The 19263-nt window shown below is 37.4% G+C and overlaps 2 protein-coding genes across 15 annotated transcripts in view; one reads left to right on the forward strand and one right to left on the reverse strand.

Annotated features, from left to right (window-relative positions):
- Nucleotides 1–19263, reverse strand: part of CTNNA3 (catenin alpha 3) — a 523550-nt gene that overhangs the window by 356132 nt on the left and 148155 nt on the right. For 2 of the 13 annotated variants that reach the window (XM_040564591.1, XM_040564590.1), the window contains exon 1: nt 13781–13908. The exons of the other annotated variants lie outside the window; for them this stretch is intronic. The gene's annotated coding sequence lies outside the window, so the exon portion shown is untranslated. Of the gene's footprint in view, nt 1–13780; nt 13909–19263 lie in introns of those variants that run through there. 13 annotated transcript variants of the gene reach the window in all.
- The window catches only part of LRRTM3 (leucine rich repeat transmembrane neuronal 3), an 86203-nt gene that overhangs the window by 52822 nt on the left and 14118 nt on the right, over nt 1–19263 (forward strand). The gene's annotated exons all lie outside the window — the stretch shown is intronic.

Raw genomic sequence — 19263 nt, forward strand, 5'->3', positions numbered from 1 at the left:
AAAACAATAACAGCCAAGAGGAATGGGAATCATGACACTTATCCATTAGCAGCAATATAACTATTTTGCATTATCTGTAGCTCCTACCACCTTTTATCTGTGCTGACCTTATACCTGTTGAGAGGTTGTCATCCCTCTTTTAATTTAATTGTAGACGTAAACTGCCGTACTGGTTGTGGAAAAATAATCTCAGTATGTTTGACAAACTCCACAGTTTAACTGGTGGGGAATTTCCACCTTAAGCATTTGACCATACACATCTCTCAGTCTGTCTACAGCAGCATTTTAGACTGATGAGACAAGCACTTCAGGAGCCAAACTCCTTATCACATTTTGGCTGGCATTGTGTCTCGAATCAAAGAAACCGCACTCCTTTTGCATAAAACTAAATGGGAGGATGTGCTCCAGGAATGCTTCCAATACTTGCAAGTACTCAATCTACAAGATCAGACGTGGTCTGAAAGGAAATATGCAGAGTGCAGACTCTGGGTCCTCCTCACCAACTGTTCCCTCTACACATCTGCCCCTGTGCACTTGCTAATCTGGATGAAGCTCATGTTTTCTCACTAAACGCTTCTAACAACAGCATAACTGGCCTGAAACCACAGTCCTTAGCCCTGGCAGCTCTTTAGCAATAGCTGGACTTAAGTGAAGTCAGTAATTGTCAATAACTTTAATTAGGAAAAAAATCAATTACTTTACCATATTGTAAAACTTCTATCAAGAAGAGGGGAACCTAGATCAATATTAAAGAACAGAAAGAAAAATGAAGTTGCATTCACCCAGAGGTACAAGTCCTGATATGCAGGAGCTACTCTCCCAATGAAAGAGGTCTAAATTTTCAAAATATCCTGTGAGTGCTAAGACATGTTATAAAAGCAATATGCAATTCTTGAATATTTTTCCCTTTTCCACAGCACGTGTGATGAGTACAAAATATGAGAAGCTATGAAATCAGGTTACATTAATATTTTAAAAAATAATTAACATTTGAATCAACAAAATTAAATGACTATCTTAACATCAGAGAGGATACATAAATATCACCTAATCATAATTTCCAAACTTTCATTTGGCAAATTAAGGAAAGCTGTTCAGTTTCATGTTGCATCAATTTCAGATTTTTTTAAAAAATTAAATCAATCTGCATTGATTAGATAATATAAATACAGAAAAAAAATCACATTTTTTCTATAAATTTGGAAAACTAATTACTTGACCAGTATTTTTTTCTCCAAAACATTGCCACTACAGTTTTTAACATGTTCTTGACAAAAAAATAAAGCAAACCGCTTTGCCTTCCCATTTTTATGCAATGTTTCTCCTCAAAATAATTTCAGACTGGTATAAATGGAATGCAGCAGTGTTACAGTTAAAACATTACACTGCTACCAAAAGTAATGAAAATGGAGACTGTGGCAGAATGGTATCCCTGCCAGTCTGAGGAGATGACCTGACACTAGTCACTGGCCATGAGTGTCTTTGGGGATGGCACCATGATGACAACAACACAATTTCATTGCAATTCTATTAAGGCCATAATACTCTGAAAATTTAATTTGATTGTTTGGCATCTAAATAAATTATTCACAGAGGACCAGCTGGAAACTAATCAAGCATTGACTCAGCAGCACTTACTCACCAGTGCCATAAAATGAAAAATAGCAACTTTCAAAGGAGATGAGGCATGAGAAGAAGGGAAAGGTAACGAGCAAATTATTTGTTTTGCAACTGTTGTGAGAGACCTCTCTAACAAACAGATACTGCATCCATCATAATTACTAATACGCACAATCCCAAAATGTGTTTATTTTGCTGGCATTTGAATTCTGAGCTCACTTGCAGATCCCAAGCACTGTTTCTGAAATGTTACAACATAAATCATGTCTTCCAAAAAATTGGGACATAAGATATTCAGATGTGGCTTCAAATTTTGCAGTTCAAGTCTACTTCTAATCTTAAATAAATCATCACTCTAACATCCTGAAAACACGGTTTCAGGAGACAGGTTATTCTAACCCTCATCATAGTATTTAGACCATGAGCACAACTCCTTTTGCAAAGTATCCATCTTGGGGATGGGGAGAGAAAGAGATAACTCGATCAAGTAGCAACATATTTACCTATTGTATAACACTATTAACTAACAAAAAGCTCTTCAAGCAAGGATTTATCTTGTTCTTATCCACACAATGCCACACTTTGTTTTCCAACCTTTCTGGTGATAGCAGTATGAGGTAAATTTTGGTATACCTGTGAAATTAAAAAAAAAACAAAACACCAAGATGGTTCTTAAGGGCCAAACAGAATTACATAAATGGATAAAGTGAGGAGAGAATTCTCCTGATCTCTGCCTACCTGATCCTTTGGACTATAAAGCTATTACAGAAGATCCTACAGCAGGTATGAACACTTCTGTTTTCTCATCTCACTTTTCCCAGTACGCTTCATGTCCTTCTTTCGGATTAATTGCCAAGAGCAATAGACTAGATAAACAGGATTTCGGTGTGATGCATTATGCAGGAATGTATGATAAATTAAACTGCTGTGCCTCTCAAACTCACCTTCTCCTCAAAAGGCATAACATATTTCACTCTTAAAAGCTTAATTGGTCATTTTGAGAGCATCTGTTTTTTTTTCTAAATGACTTTTTCAGACTTTGTCACTGCTTTAATTTTGTGTTAGACTTTACACATTTGGTTCTTTCTTCCTTCGAAAAAAGAGAAATGCAAAAGCCATAATGTTCTGTGTTTGTGTCCACACATTCATAAATTTACAGCAACTGCTTTACAGCTCTTGTTTTATGAAAAATTGCAACAGAAATGATGGCTTTACTAGATGAGAGAAAAAAAAGATTTTTAGGCATAAAAGAGAAGACCTCAGAATCGTAGGGACCACTCTTACAACATAAGGAATGTTTATAGAATGTATACATGCATACTACCATGACAGGTATGTTTTTCTCTAACTGTCCTATGATGAAAAATGCTCCTGCCTAGTATGACAATCTGCCAGTACTGATGAGAGGTCAGGTTTGAGAGTGTTACATTCAGTCCATAATACTTAAGAAGCTAAAATGGGCAGAGAGGTTCCGCTGGCAGGTCTGACAATATAAATCAGAGCAGAAGATGGGGCAAAGCCCTTCTCTGAGCAACCAACACGGCAAAATGCAAACAGGGGAAGAAAGCCCTGCTCTTCCTCACCAGCACAGACACCACACAACCGTGGCATCCGTATCCTAGCAGAACAAGCCATATCACACAGACACCTGCAGAACTCGAAGCCTCATGAAAGAAGGGAACTATTCCCAAACTACTTTATTTCAAATACACTACAAATTCAATTCTCTCCAATCTGCTGCTATAAAAACTGCAGTAAAATAAAGGTTTGCCAGGCCTCTCCATTGTCACTCCTGTAGTCACATGTCCTAATTTTTAATATCAAACTCCAAACCACTTCTTATATGAGTTCTAATCGGCTGATGAGATTTTAAATAAAAACCTACAGATATAAAAAGTAATCACTGGTTTACTGAATATTTACCATGCTGGATGGAACATACAAGGTAAAAATGAAGCTAAATAGTAACATTTACAATAAAAGAAAGGCTCTTTACAGTGTGTTTAAGCCAATAAGCCAAAAGCCCCACTCCCCACCCTATTTAAACATTAATTTTAACACTGAAATAAACTTAAATGAAATGGTAAAAATACGGTGCAGATGCTGAAATTATGGAGGTGTCTACAGCTTTGACTGAACGCTTCATCAAGCGTTTTTTTCAAAGTCATTTCAGTCCTACCTCAGTACCTGAAAAAACATGCTTTTCAATCAACTACATACTGCACATTCTCCAAGAAACGTAAGTTGAACAACTGAATAAAATTTCACACAATTTAAAAAGAAAGCTCTGTTGTGCCTAAATGACACAATTTCAGAAGAAGTGTAACATTAGAAAAGGACAACAAATCCCTGATTTAAGGCTACTATTATTAGGTTAGCCCTCCTGTGAATACATGTAGTCTTAATGAAAATCGTCACTGTAAAATGGAATACAATCATTAGATAAACTATAGAATTACGAATTCTACCCATATGTGAATGGGCATATAGGGGTTTGACACTATTATAACAGCTCATTTCTGCCTCAGGATTACTAAGGAATGGAGCTGCCTGATTTTTCCTTCTGAATAGTTTATTCACCACAAAAGGTAATCATGATTTCCTAAAACTGTTTAACAAATGTGGGTCAAATGTACCCATCTGTTTGGCTAAAACACTAAAAAAAATAAGGGAAAATCAAGGATACTAATGTTAACTTGAATCGTCTTTCCTTTATTTAGGTTTTTCAACTCTTCCCAGGGCAAACTAGAATTTTTGAGAAAAGGTTGTGGTAAAACTTCAGTAAATACAGTCTGTGATTAAAAAAAAAAAAAGTAATAACAGCAATTTTTTTTAATACAGTTACAACTTTTTCGTAAGTCATACAGGTTTTATGATCGACACCAATAGAAAACTTCTACAGCAGGTAAAAAACGTTAAGACATCCTAAATGAAGATTAGCAACCCCTTTCTGTTGATTATATTATCACCTGTGCTTACTTCTCTGCAAAATTCTAGTGTAAAATTCTGATTAGTACAGTTTTACTCCATTACATATTAACCAGCCTAATTTCTTGGTAGATGATAACAGAGCAAATACTAACTATTCAAAATTGAAATTTTATTTATTTATTTTACTAAATACATGAACTTCAATGTTGTCCTGAATGACTTGTGGTTTACAATCTATCTCTATTTTAGCCTAAATAGAAAGCATCTGTCTATGAGGATACTAGTGAGCCTTCTATTCATATTTAATTTACGGTATTGCTGTAACTCTATCATAAACACATCTATGCATGAGATTAAATGCAGTTTATGAAATATGAATGTCACTTATTTTTTTTATTTAAGTAATTCAACCCTAGTGCATTTAACAAAACAATTAAGTTCATACCAGTGCTGTTCTCTACTGCATTGTGTCAGGAATTGCTGCACTTAAACCTGCATCAAGGTCACCTATCCCCATAACTCTCATAATCCCAAATCACCACACAATAAAAAAATTGCTGTCAATGACTGAACAGATTTATATTATTTTTAACAGCCTAATAGAATTAAAGTTGTGCCACCACGAATAGAGGCCAGATTTTAAGTTACTAGGCACCCAGGAATATTAGATGCACATTTAAAATGAGCTGCGATGCTTCCCACATTCCACAGAAGTCAGCTTCCTCATTGGCTCGTACAGGGCTTTAGAACTGCACAAAAACTTACTGGTAAAGGAGGAGAAGTTTCTCATTATACTAAAACTACTTCACCTAAATGTATTTTCTTTGGCCTATTTTAAAGGATATTGAAGGATTTTTATGAGGTACTGAAATGATATGGATATCACAGTACAAAGTAAAACTCTGATAAGTAAAAAATATGGCAGGTTCTAACACTCCAACTAACTTCACACTGGTAGATTAGCAGGCCTGTAAAGAGACCTGGTTTAGCCAGCTGAGTTCCCAAACGACATTGTGTCCAGCAGATCAGAACTATATGAAATAGGGCATTTTATAATCTTATTGTTTGTATGTCTCCTACATGCTGGAAAACTTTTTTAACTGTTTCCCTTAAGTTGGCTTTTATTGGAGTGGAAAATTATCACTATCACTAACAACTCAGAGAATCATATTTGCTATGTGAAACGTCATGGTCCAACTTTCACTGGCCTCAGTCATCTTTGTCTATCCTGTCCCATGTTAGGGCACAAATTATGCTTTCAAGTCCTGCTTCCTTGAATTACGACTTCCAGAAGCTGGACATGCTAAGAATGGAACCTGGACATTTATCCCTATCCTGATTTTCAGCCTAGCTAGTTAGTTCCTCCTAACTGAAATGCACACCTTGAAGAGCCCCCATTCCCTGTGTTCCTGGACCCTCAGACCTTATCCCACAAACATTCTGTATTGCTACTGACTTCTCCCTCCTTCAGAGCACTGCTGGTAGGATCATTCAGAAGGTCTTTAAGTAATAGCCCTTGCATTTCAAAGAAACAAAAGAGTAAATCACAACACAAAGTACAGTTGTATAGATTAAGCTACAAGTTTGTCATAGAGGTAAATTCAAGCTATTAAAGGGTAAGTAATATTTCCACTGACTTCTAGCATTCTTGTAGCTTGTATTTCAGAACAACAGCCCTCAAGAACTGCTAACTTGAATGGATCACAAAGATCTTTTCACTACAGAAGTTCATTTTTTTCACTGTGTGATTAGTATAGAAAGGCTGGAAGAGAAATCCTTTGATCCAGGAGGATAATACTTTAGAGAAGACCAAATGATATTTTGCTAAATTCTATCAGGAGGCAAGAAAGATTGACTTAATCAGTCTGGATTTCTGGAACTACTCAATTTCTAATTCTCTTTTGATCAAGCTATATGTGTTAAGATGCAGTAACTCCAGGCAGGCCAAATTTATGCACAAGCTTCTTTGAACTTCAAACAAGTTTACTGGACCCTTTAAATTCAATTTTATCTGTAACTCAATTATGGAGAAGTTGTTCTCTTTCCTCCCCCCAAGAAAATATATTTCCATTTATATCATCTCATAATTTCATGTAACGTCCTTTGGAATCCTATTTCCCTTGTCAAATGTGATCAGATTCTCTAAGAAAGTTATACACCGCAGTTGGCAAAGTATTTATTAGTAAGACTTTCTGTAGTCCGTGCCCCAGTAAAGACAATTTCAACATTTGAAATAATCCTATCATTTTCATGGTGATTTCATATGAAAAACTGGAAATGTACCTCGTAAGTTTTGTGGGAAAATCACATGCTTAGAAATAAAATGGCTTATTATAACTTGTTACATGCTAGGGATGTGTGGGCAGCCAATTCTGGGAGAAAACTACCCACAAAAAGAGACCAGACTGCAATCATTTAGCTAAGTCTAAAAGCAGACTCAGTACCTGCAGGGAATACCAGAGTACAACTCAGGAAAGAAACACAAACAAACTCTGTCGATACCAATGTAGCATGTATACCATGGAGCAAAGAGCTCTAGCACAGCAGGAAACTGCTGCTCCGATGTGACAGAATGTCCAACAAAAGGCTATGTTGTCTTCTGACATATTTGTAACTTATATATGGAAAAGTTTGTTTCTCCAGTAGGCCAACATGATAAAAATATCCTTTTGCAGTAGCACATTGCTGTGTTGTAAAGAAGTCACCTAGTCCACTCGCAGCCCCAGGACAAAACTACCACGTCCTGCATCATTCTGACACGTACTGCTCTAGAAGACTTCCTGTGACACGGATGGAAAATTCACATATCTTTGTGCTCAGAGAGGCAACTCAAGCTAATTGCACTGCAGAAAGGCTCTAGCTACATATTCATTATCTTGCACAACACGTTATGCTACGTTATGTTGAGGCCAAAACTATGAATGTGCTGTATTTAATTATCTGGATTACAAAATACCAGTAAGTCTTTTCCAATAGAACTTTACCACCCTTGCCAGTAACTTAGCTCTCTAAATGCTTGTTCAAAACTGTTGTAGAAAGATGAAAATACATCTGGAGGTCAATTCACAACTCCTGCACTTCAGGCTGATTTTCAGCAACTGTATGGATCTGTGGTCTCAGGAAAGATTCATGGAACAGGCAATTACAGATACCCTCCTAGCAACTGTATGATTTTCTTTGCAAACACATTTGACAGAGAGCACTTCTTACTTTCTTATTAATCTGTCCTTAAGCACACAGCCTATTCCAACTCTACACTGTTTCTACACTCATTCTGCTACAGTGCTGCAGCATATACAATCTATTGACACATGCAGTAAGAAAATACAGCCAGGCCACAACATATTGCTGCAGTTATGATTTCTAAAAAAAAAAAAAAAAAAAAAAAAAAAAAGCATTAGTAGAACAGATGCCTAGATTCCAAATAACAACTGAGTAGCACAGAATATATACATTTAATTTTGTAAATTACCCACGAGTTATTTTGACAACTGCTGGAGATTAACCCCGTTTTCTGTCTACATCTACTATTTTATATTATCATCAACCCAACTGAGTCAGTCCTGATTTACAATGCTTTAAACAGGAGAAGAATGAAATCCATTATCCCACTCTCCCACAAATAAGCTATGGTGGGTTCTAAGCCATTCCCAGTGGCTTAATGAAGGGAAAAATATTCCACCTACCCCAGATCTTTCAGCAGGCATGGAAGCCCGCTGTGCTGTCCATCCTACAGGGCTGTCTCTCCCAATTACTGCTATCACTTTCACCGAGGTCTCTTTCTTCAGGGTAGAGAGAAAGATAAACTCTCTGTGAACTTCTTTGGAAACAGACAGAAATGTCAACCATCTATTTTAAACACAAAAACTACCTCAGCAGAAGCAATTCAAGATAAAATAGAAATAATATCTTCTCTTAGGAGCGTCTCTCTTTAAGAGGAAATATTCTCTTGAAACTCCAATGAGCCATGAACAAACAACACAAGGAAATAGCCCTCAGTCCTATGGGTCTGCAAGGGTGCTGCAATGAGATGCACATGCCGAATTTCCAGCATTTTAAGCCTGCTGTAAGTTACACCTTTCAATCATTCATCCTCTAAGTACATTCCCAGACTACATTCTAGCCAGAGTCCCCAGAGCTATGCCATATGCTGTAATCTATATGCTTATGACAGAGGAGTCAGTCCTGAGTTTTCAGACATATCTTTCCCTGTAACTTTAATTAAAGTGTGATTTTCCTGTTTAACAGTTACCGTGATAGGTGTGATTAACACATACTAACATAGACAGATTTTGCAGAGTCCTGAATACAGAGTTTCTCAGTCAATTGTAGAAATCCTGTGTGGTGAAATGGTGTTTTCTATGTGCAGAATAGCATAATTCTCCCTGACTTGCTCCCCATTTAAGACAGCTTCATAAGCTTTCCTGGATCTAAGTATTTCTTCATCAGTAGATTTTACTATCAAATGCAACCTCTCCATGAAAACTCAGTCATTATTTGTGATACCTGCACTTGGATAGACAACCAGCACTACACAACTTCAGGACTTAACTTCATTCCGTTATGCCTCCATTTGGAGCACTAACACAACATGGAGGTGAAAAGAAAACAGAGCTGAACAAAAGCTGAACAGATGGGACTTTGGCAAGAAAGCCTCTGATCCCACACAGAACAGAGAGATCTCCAAATTCTCCTTAAACCTACTTGTTGGCTCTATTTCTCTACCTAACATGGACCATCCCCACTCAAGAGTATTTCTACAATATATATTTTCTAGTTTTGGAAACAAACAACAGTTTCTACTTATCTAGGAAGTTTTCGGGGCCAAAAAGGGGTTTTCTTTCTTTGGAAGGCGTGTTTGTCTCTGTGTGTGTCAATTCTAAAGGAATTTTTGGTTGTTTTGATTCAAAGCATCTTTGAAAATTTATATTTTGGAATAAGGCTGGAAGGACTTGGGGAGATCACCTGATCCATCACTTTGCCACTGGCAGGAATGCTGTTGTCCTCGACTGAAGTCTGGCTAACCAATTTCTATCTGTTTTCCTGCAAAGGACAGCTCACAATTTTCTCCACCAACCTATTACAGTACTTTATTATTCCTAACATGAGAAATCTAAATCTATTGAATCCTATTTAAGACCTGCTTCTTCTTGTACCCACCACTATGATGGAGAAGAGGTGATCCTGCCTTCACAACAGCCCTTCACCTATCTGAAGGGTGTTATCACATCTTACTTCATCTTCTCTTAACTAAAGGCTCCAAATCATCCCCATAATTTCTAGACCCTGATCCTTCCTGATACTCTCCTTTAGCCAGTCTCTGATTATTCTGTATCTTTCTTTGACAACATTGCTCAATACTGGGCAGTACTTCTCTCCTGCCAATGCCTCATCAGTGCTGGGCAGTGTAAAAGAATTACTGTGCATGCCTTGGCAGTGACCAGCTACCTCATATGCCATACCTGTTTCATAATAGCAGGATGATGCTGACGTGTATGCTTTGTGCAACCCATAGGCGTTCTCCTCCTGAATTGCTGCTTCTCCCCCTATGTGGACACAGCCAACCATGGCCACGTGAGCGCAGAGGCCAGCACAAGCAGGAGCTCTCTGTTTTCCAACCACCTCTCCCATTTGGTAGTAAATCTAAATTCTACATCTGCCCTCCAACATACCCACTATATCCTCCCACCAATTTGATATTCCACTCCATTAAACAGCTCCCTTATGACCAAATCACCAGCAGAGACCTCTGCAGAAGTTTGTTTGGTACATTCTTTCAAGCTGAGAGCGTCACTGCACTGCTCTCTTGCTAGGGTGCTCCTCTGGGTCCCTCATCTGCATTCCAGCATGTAACAAATGAGCTAACCTTCCAGTTCACATTCCTAACAAACTCTTTAACTTTCATGATTTTCCTATAGTACCGCAGCCAAATTAAGATATATTAACTCACCTGTTTAAAGTACCAATATTAATTTTTTTTAATTTACTTTTATACTCTGTGCAAATAACCAGAAATACAGCCCATTCTACAATTATACAAGAAGCTACTTTCTGAACACACTTCTTAAAACATAAGTAATACGAAAAACACATATTCAGATTTATTCTACAGTTTGTACTTTGTGGCTACCAGCTAGCAAACTGTGATTAGGACACTGTCTACCACAAGTACAAGGTGTCTGAATCACACAGGAAGTTTTGGTGTTATGACAGATTTCCTGACTCAGGCATGTCAGACACATCTATTGCCTCTGTTCAATACATCCTGAACTTGCTGAGCCAAATGTGCTAAGCAGATCATTTGCACAAGTCCAATAAATGGAGGTATTTCAGCTCTATTATTCATGCATGCAGCACATGAGTGACCTCTGTGGAAATACTTAGGCACACAGCTTTAAAACCATCTCTAATTTTAATATACATAGATTTGAGAATTCACACAAGAATATGCAATAGAAAAGAGAACCAACAGTGAGTACAATAAAAGCTAATTTACTTAGCATACATTTGTCTACAGCCACCATGAAAATTGCTTTAACCAGTTGTAGCTGTAGACTGAGAATGAAATATATCCTTTCAAAGCTTAATGGAAGAAATAGGCATTAATGAAACACTTTGATTTTAAAAGTAAAGATAAGAAAATTGGAAATTAAAGTTCCCGAAGTAACTGGAATGGTCATATTTTGTGAGTATTGAAGTGAAAAATGAAAGTACACATATGCACAAATAGATAAAATTATAAGAACTGCCATGAAATAGTATAACAGCACAGCATTTCTTTGGGGTATGGATTCATCATATTTCTGTTCTATTTCCAACCTGGAAATGCCGCATACTCTATAAGAGAACTGAGAGCTGGATGCAGGAACAGAGGATTTCCCTGACAAGTTGCCAGAGTATAAGGACCTTTCACCTGGACTTGTTAGAAATCAGGATTAACGCTGTTACACTAGCCAAATGGACCACTTTGTACACCAAGGAAAAATTCTTCACAGTTGGACCAATTCTGATACTAATTAATGACCTATTCAGTTTAACGTTCTGATCTTGATGATAAGCGGCATCTATTACGACAGGAGCAGATGTTCCTTCTAATGCTTTTACATACCTAACATACATTACAATAACAGATTAGCAAACACTTCAAAGTCAAGCTACTACGCACACCGAACTACGGAGTTACTCAATACATTTATTTTCAAAAGGTGTAACTTGCAACTAGCCAACAGATGTAATTATGCAGGGCAGACACATGGGAGGGTTTAACATAGGATGTTCCGAATACAGCCGGTTTACAATCATAATATACCTTTTAAAAATCAGTTATATTCAACATATGCTCAACACAGTGTATAAGGTCTTGGTTTTATGTGTGACAATCCATTATCATGTGTTAAATCCTGATTTCACAATTGGCTAGTGGATTTCTGAAAGGACGCCAAATGATCAAGTATTCCGAAATCTTGATTTAGTAACTTCTCTCACCCCGATTCCTAATAAATGGGTGATTTCAACCTGTATATACAGGAGGCCAGCTTGTGATACAAAGCCTGGATTTGCAGGATTATTCTAGGACTAATCTTATATTTGTACCAGTCTCTCTCTGTTAATTCATCAATCAGTTGAAAAATTTATTCGATCAAAATAACCATTAATCTATAATGCTTCACAGGATAGTACTAGATTAGAGACAATACCAAGAGGATACATGAATGTTCAGTTCTTATCATTCATGTGAACGCAGAGATATACTGCTGCATCAGATATGCAGAGATATACTACTGCAATAAACTGTGAAATTTCTATGAACACTGACAATTAAAAGAGAAAAGGAATATTTACTGGCAACTAGTTTAAAGATCACCATCCTATTCTGCAAGCAAGATTATTTGACAATAAGCACCAAGTAACATCAGGAATATTTATATATATAAATATATGTATATAGCTCTCTTGCTGCTGAAACAAAAACAGTCTAAACAGGCTTTCCAAGCTGAAATACAGAGCTTTAACTTCTTGCTAATTCTAAAGACATCACAAACAACTGCTTAAACTTGAGAAAAAAAAAAGCAGAAATTGAGTAGAAAAGTTTTATGCTAAAATCTTTCTGCCCAAAGACTTTCAGTCAAAAAGAAAAGGAAGTAAATTAAATGGAATTTGTTATTTCAGTGTAGATTTACGTGTAAACAAGCTGCCAGTTCCTTAGTTCAGACTACAAATGCTGAACTACACTAGGGGCCCCAGCTCCCACTTTGGTGGCAATCAACATTAGATTTGTTCTGAATAAAGCATTTTTGGATCATTTTTCAGACATCTGGTAAAGAACTCTTTGCATACACTATTAACTGGTATGTGATAAAACCCTTTTGCCTAAAAAACAGATAAATAATATTTTATAACGTAACAATAACAGATTTCTCCTTTTATATTCTGCACGTCTGCATAAATAGTATGATAATAGTAATAACTGCATCTTCCTTAAGTAGGTCACCATGAATACTTGGGATTACAATACTTTTGTCAAAATAGAAAATGAGGATTTTAGCTGGTAACAATCTCACTTTGTGAATTATCCATCTTGGTACAACCATCCACCACAGATTTACAGCAAATATTTCTACAAATAAAGGGGCAAAAATACAGATTTCAACATAGAATACAGAACATCTAATTTAAAGAACCCATAATGCCCTGTAGTTATGAGGTTTGTGCTTCTACAAGTAACAATCACGCTAGTAGAGGAGTACAGGATTATAACATAGTAAATGGAGTAGTCTGCCTGCTCAGGTGATGGAAGAATGTTTCACTGGAAAGTAATGCAGACACTAGCATCCAGAAGATAATAATGCCTTAAATTTAAAAAAAAAAAAAAAAAAAAGTCTTCAAAATTATCTACTTTTTTTGTGTTGCTTTTTGTTTTAGCAGCTATTTACCAACATTAAGTATCCTAGATGTTTCAAATATATCCTCAAATTACTGAGGAATAAAAAGGACATTATATATGCATATGACCTCTTTCCCACACTGATATTCCTGTTTCCCTTCCCTGCCTCAGCTGCAGCAAGGAGGGCATCTTCAAGGTTGGGTTGTTCCCCCCCCACACCCCCCAACAGAACAATGGCAACAATGGGAAGAAATTATCATCTTCAAAAGAAATAAATACTTTCTCCCAGGACATGGAAAGCAGGTCCCACCTAATCTTACAGCACCTCAACCAGATAATACTTACAAGAAAAATTCAGGTGATTTGGATGAGACAGGGTTAACATTAGAGATGTTCCTTATTTTACTGTTGCACACTCTCTCTGAAATGGTGGGTCAATGCTGAGCAAGGGAAAGGATGGCTGGCAGGAACAGTAAGAGTCTTTCAATTATAAGAAGCTACAGCCTGGCTGTGGTTTTATGTTAATCAATTTGCTGGTTAAGCAACCACCTGTTCCATCAAGTTAGAGTTGGCCCTGATTGAAGAAAAACATTTTGAGAGGCAGCTGAGGAGTATTAATAATCCTCCAACATTAAAAAAAAAAGGAAAAAAAAAAAAGAGGACATCCAGTTCTACCCATCAAAGCAGAAGATCCCACAAAAACTAGGGAAAAACACATTTCTTGCACATATTTTAGCTGCTAGAACAATCCACTGAGCAGGCATATTCCTGATTACAAAATAAAAATGGAGACAGATAAAAAGCTCTGCCAGTCCTCATGCAATGGGGCTCTTACAAGCAAATGAGGTGCTGTGTCAAACATGTACAAATGGATGCCCAGTGAGAGACTCATTAACAAGCAAAACTACACAGGAAGCTATCCTATGTTAGCTCAGGTAGAAGAGAAAAGGAAATGAAAAAGCATCTATCTGAATAGCTACCATAAAGCTGCACAGAACTCAATATATTATGCTCGCAGCACAACAGGGAAATTAAGAAGACCCCTCACCAAGGAAAACAACACTGGACTGATACATCAAAAAATTTTATTGTGATTCAAAAGAAATATACAATATTTAGCAGGAAAACTGTTTCACTGATGGAGAGTATAGAGATGATTCTCCAGAAGGGTCTTTTCAACAAGGAAATTAAAGATATATAGCTTGACAATGGGAAAGATTACCATAGCTCAGCAAACCTAGCATTAAGGCTCTCAAATACAACTGCTCTCACTGCAGTAGTTGTTTTCCAATCAGACAGCAAGACGAACTCAGCTTTCTAAAACCTTCTTCTTATGACATATGCATTTGTGTTGCTTTTCCGTGGAGACCCTGCCCCAGCAATATTATCATGCTTCCCATATTTTGGCTAAGCTGCAGTTTCATTACGTTCCTTTACTTATCTGAACGAGCTGAAAGAGTTAATGATTTTCTTGTACTGGCCAGGAGATTTGTGTACAGCTCTCCCTGGCTTTATGTCTAGGCTGTGAGCATCAGATCAATGTCATTCAGACCTTGGGGGCAGCAGAGCAGTATCAGTGAAAGCAGTACAGTAAATGCAGCAGGAATAGCAAGCCGGTTTCTCACATGCAGTAAAAATGCTAGAGACTGTGTGTTTGCTGCAGGGAAGCAAAGAGGTGTATAAAGCAGTAGCACACATTACTCAAACATCTTCAGGGAAAGAATGAAAGAGAAAGAGCAATTAAATTAAGGATAGGGACTAGAACGCTTAAAGGACATTTTTTGTTTCTCTCATTTTCTTTCAGTCAAAACACACACATGAGCACATCACATACTAATTGAATAAGAACAGGACATGAAGAACCCCAGAAACCAAAAGCCCTATTAGGCTGTGGGTATAATTCATATGGACTAAAACAGACCATGTCACAATGAAGACATGAACATATCTACAATTTAATGCAAACCATCAGCCCAGGAAAACAATAGCTTCTCTGAAAGGCAAATAATAATTTCTACCCTTCTCATTTTTTGCTTAAAGCTTTTCTCTCTAAACAAAAAAAGATAATTTGTGTGCCATTTATTCGAAGGGCATAGCTAGTTTGCAGAAAATGAATTTTTAAGAGTGTTTTGTAAGCTCTGTGTTGGATTTTACATTTATTCCATAAACCGAATGAGGGCATGTACTGAAAGGGACGGATATTTAGGGTGTTGAGTGGTACATCTACATCTACAAATACAACCTGAATTTCAAATGAATTGTTCCTCCTTTTCTTGCTGAACTCTTTCAAAGTTGCCTTCTTATTTCTGGAGTAGGTTGCAACAGATTTTGTCCATCCTTTCTCTCAGTAACATCCAGCCAACAGTACCACTCAGTACAGTGTTCTTTATCATTTCCCTTTCTTACCTCCAAACCACAAGTGAGAATTCTGTATAAGCAGGTTTTAAGCACTCACTGTTCCAAGATTTGAAAGATGTCATTCTGTGATTATATGAAAAGGCACTGGGGCTAGCAGTGCTCCTACAACACACAGACCTAACATGACTATATTGCTTCTGAGATTCAAGTTAGCAGCTATGTACCACGGTGTGCTACACTCTGTAATGCAGAAGCTCCTTTACAAGCATTTTCACTGGATTGTAGGCTAAGAGATTTACTTCCTTGAGCAGAGTACCTTCGCTCAGCCTTTTCAGACAAGTCTCACCAGTGAATTTCACTGTCCTGTCAAGGGGTCCATCTTCATGTATGGCATGTCTTTGATACCCTAAGGAATGGTGAAAACACTGACAGAGGAAATGCCAGGCACTATTTTAACTGACAGGAAAACTACCAAAACTACCTTGTGTTGAAAGTAAAGCAGGAACGTTTTCTTGGGCAATCATTGTAGAATAAATCAATCTGTACAGCAGTTTGCTTTAAAGTAACTTCCTTCTCAAAAGAGCCCTCACTAATTGAGGAAATTCATGCATCTCATGTTAGTGCACCTGCTGTCAACAATCAGTAATTTGGCCGTAACTTCCAAAAATCATGACAACTCAATTAGTTTATCACCCTTCTCTTTCAACAGATGGCCAAACTAGTAAATTTTCACCAAGTTGTGAAAAAGTCCTAGGAAAAAGTAATCTTTTTTGGGCAGCATTTTGTCTCCTCGGGTTCCATTTCCTATCTGTGCCAGATCCAGAGTGCAGATAAAGACTGTGGCTGCCCAGACAGCTCTGTGGAAGGCAGGTTACAAGTGAGGATGTGCCTGTGTGGCAGGGACACAAAGACCCCATGGAGGCATGAAGTCTTCTAATAGACTTCTACATGACCAAGGCCAGCAGCCTGATTCAGAAGCAGGCTCTACAGACTTGGTGCATAAAAGAATGAACCATCACAATAGCAATGAAATCTACATTAGCTTCCCTTTAATCAAATCTGTATGTGATTTATAAAATACTTTAACATGCATGATGTTAAAGAAATTTTTCCTGTACAAATGTAAAATCCGCTGGTAAAAACCAAACACGATCCATGTCAGTTAACACCAGTAAACTTCTGAAGTTAACGTCAGTTACCTCCAGCTTCAAGGCAGTGTCTTTCACACAGAATCGTCCAACACAGACTTGAGAGCCTAGCAGATTTCTGTACTAGCCACCTGCGGCTTTGGTTAGCTCATCTGATGAGTTCTCTGTTCATCTATTTTTAATGTGCAAGGCACACTATGAAGACGAATATAACGATAAACAGCAAACTATTCTTTAAAAAGTGGAAAACATCTCTGTCATGCAAAGTTGTGTAAAACATTTCTCCTTTATTCTAAAATCTCACTAAAGAAATTCTGTCCAAATATTTAAAATTTCTGTTTGTACATTTAATTAGATTTTACCTGTGAAAACTGATTGTGAAATTTGGTCAGTTTTTCAGCCCATCTGGTGTGCATGCAGGTCCAGATTATGAAAAGGTTGCATTAGAAATCAATTACATTTTGGTCATTCTCATGCAAATTCTTGCAGCACAAGCTTTATGCTAAGGTCTTCAAAGGAGATGGATTTAGAGGGGGACTGTAAGTGGTAAAGGTAGCCAAGACTATTCTCTGTGGAAACATAAAATGGTCTCTCAAAAGATACAGATTTATCAGGTACCTATAGTCTCTGTAGGGGCCATAGGCATTTGCTGAGAAAGGTTGTCTGAGGGCTATCTCCTAAGAAACTCTCACTGAACAGCTGAGTTCTCTTTGCTTTTGGCTTACTTTTATTGAGGGCATAGTGGATCTTCCTCCTCCTTCAGCCAGGCTTCGGGCTCTGTGGCCATGGCTGATGTCCTTTACACAAGGAAGATTCATAGATTTTTTTTTATTATTATTATTTTTTATTAGAGCAGCTTGATAACTTTGAAGAAAAACAGCTTTTAGGCACACAGGCCCTTCTTCAGGCTGATTCACAATCTTTGGGTGAAATGTAGTGCTATCTACACGTTAGCAGCTTTGTGAGCAAACATCCATCTTACGTTCCTGCAGAGTTCAACACCACCTCACCAAGCTTCCAGATCCAAACAGCACTTAATACAGCTGATGGATTCCCTGGTGATCACGTTAGGATGGATTCAACCAAAGTAACACCAAACTGCAGCACCCAGGAAACTACAGGTCAAAAAGTAAGGAAGATGACTGGGGGTTGCCCTTTCGGGTGCAGGTGTGTTAGCATACACTTGAGTACCACTGAAATTCTCACATCTTTCTATTGATGAGGCCTTGAATTTGTTGCATGACTTTTAAAATAGACCCACAAACACTACCCTGAACATTCCATACTTTCAGAGGGAACAGTATAAATGAATGTTGGCATCCTTGAATTCAAAAGCAGTTTTTCAGAAGAAATCTACTACTACCTGGGATTGCACAATGACAAGAGCACTCCACGGTGACTGAACAAATGCAGGAAAACCCTACTCTTCCATCACTGGCAAAACCCTACTTGAACTCTGAATCAAAGTCATGCAAGTAGCCAGTAAGCTGTTAGCAATCTATTGTTACCAATCCCATGCAAAAGACCAACACTCCAGAGACGTGACACATGCTAATCCCTTTTTGTTTGTTTACAGCAAATAAACATTAAAACTGTAGCTTATGATTACATCAAGCCACATTACATCATCTTTTGCCTTGAACTTCCAATACGGAATGGGTGCCATCAGAGCCCTTCATATGAGACAAGTCCATGCCTGTTTTTTATTCCTATACTCCAAAAGACAGAACCAGAAAAAACTAAAGAAACTGACAGCAAGGGGAACTATGCCATATACCGGTGCATAAAATGTATCTACCAGTGGTTTGCTCAAGCAGACAGATGTTAAGGAAGAGCTGACATAGTGCTGACCTATTCTCTCAGAACAATTTAATTAAGTCCTTTAATTAGTAAGGGCCACTAAACATTGCATTACTGCAACTAGTAACTTAATCTGCTGTTGCTAGATTGCCTTTTAGATCTGAATCTAAAGTCTCAGACAAGATGCGGCAGCACACTGCAAACACCATCATGCTCAGCGCACAACCTGGCCTTAGCAAATGAACCAATCCTTGGAATTATGCCCAAGGTATTTGGAATTGTCCAAAACTACATGGATGGATTTCTCTATTAGAAGATTTCAATTAATAAAATGTGCATTTTTTAAAAAATGAAATTTTATCCACAGGATTTTGTTAAAAATACTAGAACATTTAGATTAGACCATGTTCTTATTATGATTTTAACACATTATTGCCTATTTAAGACTCAAATCAACTTTTCAAAAGTCAATTTTGAAAATTTGTATTATTGCAACTAGATTTTAATTATTAATATAGAGTG

Source organism: Cygnus olor, chromosome 7 (assembly GCF_009769625.2).
Source record: "Cygnus olor isolate bCygOlo1 chromosome 7, bCygOlo1.pri.v2, whole genome shotgun sequence".
Lineage (NCBI taxonomy): Eukaryota > Metazoa > Chordata > Aves > Anseriformes > Anatidae > Cygnus > Cygnus olor.